The 9,348-nt window shown below is 41.1% G+C and overlaps 2 protein-coding genes across 2 annotated transcripts in view; both read right to left on the bottom strand.

The window, feature by feature from the left end:
* The window catches only part of LOC134841668 (structural maintenance of chromosomes protein 1A-like), a 100,261-nt gene extending 91,220 nt beyond the window's left edge, over positions 1 to 9,041 (bottom strand). The window contains exon 1 of the mRNA XM_063857707.1: positions 9,017 to 9,041. The gene's annotated coding sequence lies outside the window, so the exon portion shown is untranslated. The remainder of the gene's footprint in view (positions 1 to 9,016) is intronic.
* The window catches only part of LOC134841757 (uncharacterized), a 555,870-nt gene extending 546,822 nt beyond the window's left edge, over positions 1 to 9,048 (bottom strand). The window contains exon 1 of the mRNA XM_063857797.1: positions 9,018 to 9,048. The gene's annotated coding sequence lies outside the window, so the exon portion shown is untranslated. The remainder of the gene's footprint in view (positions 1 to 9,017) is intronic.
* Between the last annotated feature and the right edge of the window lie 300 nt (positions 9,049 to 9,348).

Here is a 9,348-nt window from a genome sequence, read left to right on the forward strand (position 1 = left end):
TTCTCAGCAGTGTCACGTTGATATTGCTTCTTGGCCATGACACAGTTCAGGGCTGTCCCTTCCAAGTTGCTGGTGAGCGCACTGCATTCCTGTCTCTCCGAAAAGTCCTCTTCCTCGAAATGCAGCTTCATTACCTCTATCCAGGTATCAATACAGCCATCAAATTCATCTTTATAGCATCTTGGTTTCTTAAAGACTCTCTGGACTTCTCACTGCGTTCATTGGTTCTGGATAACCTTGTAAGGAATGTCTCCAAAGACCTGTTTAGGGGTTCAAATGCTGTGGCCATTGCCGTAGCATCCCTTGAGTGTCCCGCCTGAGTGTCCTCACACCTCGTCTGAGGCTCTGTATGCGGTGCATCCCTGCAATCCGAATCGCCGTGAGTGTTTCCCGCTTGGCCCACATGACTCCTCCTCGGGCTCGCATGCCCCCTGTTGCCGGAATCACTTCTCCCAGTCGCATGTGTGCCTTGCGTTGGTCGTTCATTAGAGTTCTGTCTGTTCCCCGTTGAACTTGCTCTACTGTTCGGGCCCCATGTTCCATTACCCCTTGTGGCATAGCCTGATGAACTGCCCCTGCCTCTAGTAAATCCATACGTCTTCCTCTTTTGATGTTCATTGAAGTTCACCCTCGGCTCCCTGCTGGGACCTCCCGAGTTCGGTTCTCCTTCTTTTGGTCCACTCTTGCTGCTTAGTAGCCCGTCCAACCTATCCATGATAGCCTGAGTTCGCCTCTCCATCATCGCGTCTATTTTTGTGTCAAGAGTCCCAAGAGACTGCTCTTGCTGAATTCTTAACTTCTCCATGTCGTCTCTTAAGCGTAACTCTCGCTGTTCCGCCTCTCTTGTCATTCGCGACAAGTTCTTCGCCATATGCTCGTCCGTTCTTTCTTTCAAGCGTTTTTCGCTCCTGCCAACTTCTTGTCTATTGCAGTTTATTTCTTCCCGCAGATTTTCTCTTTCAATGTGAACTGCTCTTTCTAGTTCACTCATTCTTATGGACATCTGTTCATTTTGTTCTCCTAAACTGTCCACTATGTTCTTTAAGGCTTCCTCTAGTGCTGCCCCGTTATCCACGAGTGGCGTCACGAGTGGCGTCACCGTTATCCTCTGTTTCTACTCTCTCCAGTTTGCGGCTCTGAATTTGTCATAATCGCGAAGCCTCTCGACTGGCCCGGTGTGTTTGCCTCTTTGCTTATCGTTGTCACCACACCAAATTTGTCCATGGTTCCAGTCTCTCTTCCGACGTATGCCTCATTCTCCTGGGTCGAACTATTGAGGCTGACTTCAGACCCAAAGTCCCCTTGCTCTTCTTCGTCCTCTTCCTTCTGGGATTCACCTTCATTTCCTGCGCCTCCTCCCATGGTGAATGGGAAGATGTTTCCTAAGGTGTTCCTCATTCTTTCTGAGAACGATGATGACGTTGTTTGTTTCTCAGTTCAGCCTGCCATCATAGTGTTGTCTGTCGGAGATTTTCTAGTTGCCGCTATTTCAGTTGATGTGTCGGACAGTTCCGACATCTCCTCTCGATCCAATGTCTCGGTGGAAGTGGCAAAATCATGGCCTTGTTCTACCGGAGTAGATTCACTCGCCAGCCTTCTGCCTCTCCCTTCCAGTCCAAGTACTTCCTGGTTGTCGTTCATGGCATGATCCGTATTGACCTCCACTTCTAACAGTTCTTTTCGCTCTTCTGAGTTCTTCTGACTCCTTGTTTCAACCATTTTGCCTGAAACCGTCTCCCCTTTGTCGGTCCGGGCTCGTTTGATCCAATCCACAAAAGGATCGGTCATCGTTTTTCTTTGCTTTTCAGGTATGGATTTCCTAGAGCTATTACCTCGTTTCGGTATCCTTGACTTGTCTAGACTCATTCTCTATTTGTCACTTTATAATGCCTATGCATTTAATTTGATTGCTAGTGACCTTTTAGTTTAACTACCAATAAAATGACACAACACAATAAATTTCACAAGATTCTATAAAATAGTGACCACGAATCCTTGTACGTTATCAGAGTACAGTTTGTATATAATTTATTCACACTAACCGATTATCGGTCGTAAGATTTGAAAACTAGCACAATATGATGTTATCAGTCAATTTAAAAGATAGTGTACTCACTACCCAGTCAAGCACAGTTTACGTTGATTTAAAATCAAAAACAAAAAAAATATATAATGACAGAATATTAATGCCTCTATGAAAAAAAAACGTATGTGTAGTGTACTTTTAGTCGGTCGCAGTACAATAGTCGAACTTGTCTTTTAAAGAAAAAGCTTTCCCTGCTCGGTGCTGCACCAAACAGACAAAACTTTGAAGGCAGTAATTTTCTCAAGTGGGCGTCTATTGCACCCACCGAGTACTGTTTTACCTATCTGCCTTCTGACTGCCCGAGTTAGACCTACTAAAACCCTCAGGGCAGTCGACTTTCACAAAAACGTATTATGTTACAATTCACACCAATGAATCACGCTCTTTTTAATATAGACTTAGTGTCGCGAATATCCGAGTTCGGACCTGTTTTGTTTTGGTCTGGTTCTTATTGAAAGGCAAGTTACCAGTGCAGTCACTAATTCCTGGCCTGTGTGCTAATAACCTAATACCTCTCACTTTAGTCTTTCTTTCGCCTACCTAAGTCCTTTAATAAAATAATACCCCTCCGGATTGGCACAAATAGGACCCTTCCGTACTAACAAAATCTAGACCCCTCCGGATTGGGACCCCTCTGAGTTAGTTAATATAAGACCCCTCCGGATTTGGACCCCTCCGAATTAGCAACTACAACACCCCTCCGGATTCGGACCCCTCCTATTTTGAAAAAAAATTTGACCCCTCCGGTTTGGGAGCCCTCCGGTTTCGTAAAAGTAGCTTTTCGGAGATTTCCTTCTTTCAACCTATACCCCTCCGGATACGTTCTCCGATGCAATTTTTTGCTTTTTCAATTAACTAGGAAGGGTATGTACTACTTTCCTAGACCCTTCCGGATTGAAGTTAAGCCTCTTATTTTACAATTCACACTAACGGTGAAGGGTCTTATCGCCCGCCTAACTTCGGCTCGAATAAGGTTTTTCTGTGCCTTTAGCCTTCCCTTTTCGTCTAGAACGGCCTAAAGTTACTTTATTCAACCGCTATTACCTTTTGGTAGGGGTATAAGGGCTTTTCTACAAGAAATTTACAAAACGTGAAGGGTCTACCCTCCCAAGATGGTGAATTTGCTAAAAACAATCTCAAAAAAATTTTCACGCTTACTTTTCCGAAAAACTTTTGTCCCTATCAGTAAGTTCAGCTAATTTCTGATCTATTGGTACCAAGATCAACTTGATATGCCTAGTAGTTCCAAAGTTATTAACCAAAACGTCTTTTTTCCAAAGTCAAGAAATTTCTCTCTTATAGGTTCCGCCTAAATCTGGTCCTTTCGACCTAAAAATTATTGATCCGAGCTCAGAAGGCGGCCTATACTCTTCTAGTTCAATGCAAAAGACCCGATCTAAGACGCTTTAGTTGAAAAAATTTGCGAAAAACTATGCTACCTGTACCCCTCCGGATTGATGAATCCACCAAATCAAACACGTTAAGTTCGATTTCCCTGCAACCGGGAAGGCTTTCGGGTAGCGGGTTTTAAAACTTGTAGATTCGCTAGTGGACGTTGTCCGAACAACTATCTTCACTGTTCTAACTCAAAAATTTCAAAAAATTTTCTGAATTTTTAGTGTTTCGTTTTCTCAAAAATCACGAAAATTTGGTTTTTTGTTCCAAATTAGTTCCAACCACTTCCGAACTAAACTTAACCGGTTCTATCTATTGTAGTAGTGCAGTTATAATGTAACACACTAATTTAGCGCTTTTTTTTGTTCCAAAAATTATCGATATCTCAAAAATCGCGACTTGTGGGGGGATCAAAATATCGCTATTTTGACCCTAAAAACCGGTCTGCTTTCTGTGTTTTTCACTGAAAAACTGTATAAGAGTATTAATATAGACTAAATTAGTAATAATATTGGTAATACTATACCCTCCGGGTTTGTTTAATATCCGAATTAAGGTGCTTAACTCGGATATTCGCAGTTCGGTGAAGGGTCACTACAGTGCAGCACTGTCGAGCCCCCCACAGATTACTATCTTAATTTCTGTACCAAAAGGGATACAAAACTTGTTAACGATACCCAACAATCGATTTTTGTTGTCGTTGAGCCCCTTCTTGTTGCTCCATGTACTGCTTGCCGGATCAGTCTTCTCCCAAGACCCTTCCGAATTGAGCGCAAATCAGCTGACCCTTCCGGATTGAGCGCAATTTATCATTAACGTGCTTAAATGCTCAAATAACCCTACAGTACAAGCCTCACAAACAGGCTACAAAATTGATCGTAACAATCCTGACTGATATAAAAGCCTGCAACAACAATATATCTATCAACAACAACGGGGGGGTCGGATCACATCTTGTCTGGGGGGATGATTTCTACTGATTTTTTACTTTTTTCACTGTTTTTGGTTTTTTCGGTTTTTTTTAATGTTTTTTGTTTTTCTTGGGTACTATACTACTTTTTGTTTGGTTTTATATATATCTTTAAGTGTTTTTGGTCACAAACCTCTCAGGGAACGAGGGAATGGCCGATCCCCCCGCCCTTCCTGATTCCTGAATTTTCGGTCTTAACTAAGTTAAAAAGCTATTCACGGTAATCCGGAAGGCTTCCGCGTTCCGAACTACCCTTCCGCCCCGGTGGCTTAGTTCTTAGGCCGTTGATGTGAGCATCCGCTCGGCGCGGAGTGATCGTTAACGGTTCTGCCGGTCATGATGTTAAAAAAGAATAACACCCAGGAGCGCCATAAAAACATGTATGTAACATTCGCCCGGAAGATACATATCGACGGAAAATAAAACTAAGTCCTAAGACGACTGGCTAACGTCTAAACAGAGCTCTATATGCTTTTCACTGTCTCTACCAAGCCAGTACTTTTGGTGGTCTTTTCTAACATCGGGTCGACAAAAAACGTTACTGCTTTCGGCTTCGGTCAAAACACTCAAATTAACTAGATTACATGCAGAAATAGTGAGCTCATGGCTGGGTCTCAGTATCCCCAGACCACGAGGTCACTCCTAAAAACAGGGCTACTACTTATTGAATTATTATTGTTTTTGTTCATTAGATAAAAACCATCATCTCCATCGAAGATGGATCAACCCTTTCCCCCAACTCCTAGGTTCTCATCCTTATCAAAATGAATCCAGTTGTTAATTAAATTCAATTCAGGACATGACAAGAAGCTAAAAGTTTATATAACAGGATAAAAGTTTCAGTCCCGAAACCCTTCCGGATTCTTGAATCCACTGAATCAAGTATGTTAATCTTGATTTCTCCGTAATCCGGAAGGCTATCTTCCACCCTTCACCGTTGTCTGCAACGGCCTTGCAACTATTGTAGCGACACAATAGTTGCAACTCGGAACATTCTTCTGTTCTTCTCTGTTGTCTTTCTATCACAATCTTCGTTGTTTTCGTCAGTGCGACTATCGTTCTTCTGTCGCTTTTCAGCTTTTCTGCCAAAATGGCCGTTTCTAACGTTTCTCAGAAATGTTACGTCATCACTTCGAAAATTTAAAATTTAGCAATTTCCGAATCCTTCAACCTTCACGTTTTGTTCAATCGTTCGAATAACGTTCTTAATCCTTCAAAATCACTAACTCGGAAGGCTCGCTGCTAAAAATTCGAAATCTGCAGAGATTTCAATTTGTCCATTCTGGTCGAATGTCACATACTCCCCGGACAGTCCTGTCAATGTCCTCATTGAATCACGCAATGTTCGTAAAATAGATACAGTGTCATCGAACAGAATTTACAAAATGCACGAAATTACTTTTATCTACGTCACATCGACTCACTGCAGAATACAAATGGCATCATACTACATCACTATAGCCTTCAAATTCTCTCATTAATCTGCACATTGAGGATATGACTTAAGATAAAACATATTTTCTGACTTCCAATGTCAATGTCCCGATTAAAACTTTCCTATTAGATTTAAAAGGTGTTGGCTTGCAGGACAGTCAGTTACAAGATCTTTATATTTGTCAATTTTTCGCTCTTCCGCTTCAGCGGCAGCCGTACCAGGGTTACAAACAGACCCGGCATTAATCCTACAAGGAGCTAAGGAGTCTACTACCGTTACATCCCACAAGAGCTGCTTACCATCAGCCCATGGAACGAGCGTCAAACCGTCTGGTCGCTTCTGATCGGTCCTGTAGAGGTGTCGTGGTTCTAAAACAGACGAAATGTGAGTAGATGATAGACTCTGCTTTATAAGGGCATTCAGGTTTGAATGCCTAGAGAATCTCCCTGCACTTTTGAGGCAAAAAAGACCATGCCAACCATCCTCGGTAACGTCTTTTCCGCGCACGCATTTATGCCGTTCGCATATTTTTGATCCTAATCGAAGTCCTATCGCAATTCTGAGTTGTTTGTTTGACAGTTTTAACCTTAAATTTTTGCACGGGATGACGTTCAACCATTGGGATCCAAATCTATCTTGGAACGCGTTGAAACTTTTTACTTCCGTTGGTTCGAGTCGTAAAATCAAGTCTGCAATTTCGCTGTCAAAAATTGGCTCCGTCCAATTTTTTTGGATTTCATTTTCCGGAGCCATTTCAATTTTTCCAAAGTCAAACCACCGTTTAAGCGCATCATCATAGGTTCCATCCACATGCTCCAAACCAAATATTTCGCTCAAGGCATCTTTCGCTCCTACTGCTGAGGCTAAGAAAGCGGGTAAAGCGAGTAGACGAGCGGAAGAAACACCCAAGCCACCTTTGGCTGCCGGGAGAACTGCTTGTAAAAACTGGTTATCATCCATTTTCACGTTAATGACCTTGCATAACGAATTTCTTAGTAATTTATCGTAGCGTTCCAAAAAATCATTTTGCAAAAAACAAGGGCTCGTACGCAAAAAATATAGGAGTTTTGGCATGCTAACGCAATTTTTCAGGAGGTAAAAACCATAATGGGCGTCTAGTTTGTCAATGACATCCGAGATTTTTTCAAGCTCCCTAATTTTTTCGTCCAGCAATTCTTTTCGGCAAAGTTCGCCGATTGGAGATCCTAAAATGAGGAGTTCTTCTTTTGTTTTTATTTTTATTTTGGGGCATATTTTTCGAAATTGTGTTAAAATTGAATTATACTGTGTACTAGTAGTCGGTCCCAAAAAACAAAGTTCACACTTCTCAGTGTTTAAGCTCAGGCCGTAAATTTGTTCCGATTTCAGAATGTTTTTAAGGTCCCGGAGTACTAACTTATAGTCGTCGGCTAAATTCCCATCATCTATATATCAGATGTTAATTTTCGATTCCAACTGTTTGAATAGTGTATGAATTGTGTCCGCAAAAAGGGGTGGGGCTTCGGGATCACCTTGCTGAGTTCCATCTTCTGACATTATGACAGAGCTTCCATAAAAAAGGTAACTAGGTTTACCATACGCGCAATGAGTGTAATTATACAATTCGGGGCGATTTGAAAAAATATGATTCAGCATTGTTTCTCTGTTTAAAGAGTTAAAGGCATTCTTAAAATCTAGTTTTAAAAAAACAGTGCATTTTGGATTGTTGTCGCGTTCAATTAGGTTTCGAAACGAGTGCGCAGCTATGTCTGCTCCTCGTTTGGTACCGCATCCTACCTGTACGTTTCCGAAAAAATTTTGTCGCTCGGAGAGGGCCTTGCTTCCAGCGCATTTAGACGCGATACGTCTCAGCGTGTTGCCTATGGCAATCGGTCTCAACCCTCCGTCTATTTTTATGAGGGCGATAAGCTTTGCGCCAAAAAAGAAAGGTCTTAGTGGTTCCGGTATTTTGCCATCTCCAATGAGGTTTATCAGCTTAGTAAGCGATTTCACTGCCATTCGACTTACTAACAAGATCTTTAAAAATTTGAGGAAATATTTTATCAGGACCTGCTGCTGATCCGTTTGGAAAGGACATTATCGCTTTGTATAGGTCGAAATCGGTTACGAAAAAACTATCCATTTTTTCTGGATTTGGAGCTGCAAATTTGGCTCGCTGCGGGTGCTTAGACAACAATTTTTGATAGTTATCAGTTGAAAAAGGAGCTATTTTGTCATCCGAAGCAGCAAGCCTTATTCCTCCCTTTACATTTCCTTCATCGAGCTTACTACTTATTAACTTTATTCTCTGCTCGAGGTCACTCAGAGGCGGGCTTGAAACTTGGGGATGGGGTTTTGGAAGTGACACGTCATTTGCTCGAATTTTTTTATTTATCAAAGAGCTCATGCTTGTGGTCTGTTTGCGTCCACTTCTTTTCGGTTGCTCCAAAAAAAGCAAGAACGACGTTAAAAAAATTAGCCATTTTGTAACATCTTCTACATTGTAGACGATGTCATTTAATTTGTCCGACAGAATTTCTGCCAAGGGAACACGCGAGTCTTTTGGCACTGAGTACTCGGACATTTGAGATGGCTGTATTAACAAAATTGTCTAGCACTAAATCATTACCTATTGTTTCTTTATTAACAGATTTTACATCAACGCATAAAAGACACTGAAACCATTGGGTTTTCTTAGAGTCGCTAAGAGAAATATTTACCCAGCTGATATGATACCAACTAGAACAACAATCACATCTAATCCAATTTATCAGTCATGAAGGTTTTAAGCAATATTTGCTTGCACACTCTTTGTTGTTTTTCCTCATCTTGACGCAGCATAAAGGTAAAAAAAAGGATTTTGACTGGACTTTAGGGGACTGAACTAACCCATGATAAGCGGTTAGTGGGAATTTTACAAATCAGCATATAAAAAAAAGACAACTAAATTAATTTAAATTTTGAAATCGAATTATAAAAATCAAAAACAAGGAACAATCTCACCCGAGCTCAGTAGGTCCAGCGGCGCACCACCAGACTCCTCAAGCCAGTTCCAGTTCCCCACCTCCCCACAGAAAGCCACTTGACAGACCTGTCTCTAAAATCCCTCAGAGGGCGCTCCACATACAGGCACAAACATCAAACATAACAAATCTATTTAATAAGTTTATCACAACAATTAGGCTAATCGCACAACTGTTTTTGTCAAAAAAATGTTCTAAAAAGATCAACGTCATTTTTTCAAATTTGTTTCAATTTTCATTCCAAAAAGGGCACTACAAAAACTTCAAAAAAGATAATTAGTTAAAAAAATCAAAGTTTCGTCTTCAAAAATTAGCCAGCTCACTTGAAACTAATCACAAGTAGATTAAAAATCAGATTGAAATTACTTAAAAGTTAACAAAAATTTAAACTGGTTTTTCTCGATGAGACAATTTCTTGATTTTTTTTGCTGTTCGATTCAAGATTGGAAGCAGTTCAAGA

This window comes from Symsagittifera roscoffensis, chromosome 1 (genome assembly GCF_963678635.1).
Source record: "Symsagittifera roscoffensis chromosome 1, txSymRosc1.1, whole genome shotgun sequence".
Classification (NCBI taxonomy): Eukaryota; Metazoa; Xenacoelomorpha; order Acoela; family Convolutidae; genus Symsagittifera; species Symsagittifera roscoffensis.